Source organism: Propithecus coquereli, unplaced genomic scaffold (genome assembly GCF_000956105.1).
Source record: "Propithecus coquereli isolate 6110/MARCELLA unplaced genomic scaffold, Pcoq_1.0 Scaffold26, whole genome shotgun sequence".
NCBI lineage: Eukaryota > Metazoa > Chordata > Mammalia > Primates > Indriidae > Propithecus > Propithecus coquereli.
In genome coordinates this window covers 1,651,235-1,651,835 of record NW_012148174.1, presented here as the reverse complement: position 1 = coordinate 1,651,835, position 601 = coordinate 1,651,235, and the positions used below count along the sequence as shown (strand labels likewise).

At 42.4% G+C, this 601-nt stretch overlaps 1 protein-coding gene across 5 annotated transcripts in view; it reads left to right on the top strand.

Moving 5' to 3' along the window:
• RASGEF1B (RasGEF domain family, member 1B) overlaps window positions 1–601 on the top strand; it is a 170,079-nt gene that overhangs the window by 162,144 nt on the left and 7,334 nt on the right. The gene's annotated exons all lie outside the window — the stretch shown is intronic.

Below are 601 nucleotides of genomic sequence, written 5' to 3'. Positions count from 1 at the left end.
GACGGTCACTAGTGCAGCATCTTGCAGGCACTCCTGGATGCAAAAAATCGCATAAGGTATAGCCTCTGCCACTGAGAATTTATAATCCAGCTATCAGCACATAACATGAATTTATGACAAGTTTAAATACCAATATGAGACAGTAAATGACTAGCGCCACATGAATCTCACAGCTCAGCACCAACAAATAGAGCACAGAAAAAAAGTTCTTGCTTTCAAGTTGTTACAATGTACACATATTGCATCTTGATTACAATTTTGTTCTTATTTCCCTGGGGCTGTCTTATGGCGTCTCATCCTTACTATCTCACAAATGCATACTCACCTTGCATAAACAGCACGAGAGTAGACACAGACAGTATGTAGGTGAATGAGCACGGCTGTGTTCCAGCGAAGCTCTGTGACCATGGTAATTTGAATTTCATATAATTTTCATGCACCATAAAATATTATTCTTTTTATTTTTTTTCTGGCCCCTTAAATATGTAAAATGTGTGTTTGCTGGGCCATACAAAAAAGGCCCACAGGGCCGGGCGCGGTGGCTCACGCCTGTAATCCTGGCACTCTGGGAGGCTGAGGCGGGCGGATTGTTTGAGCTCAG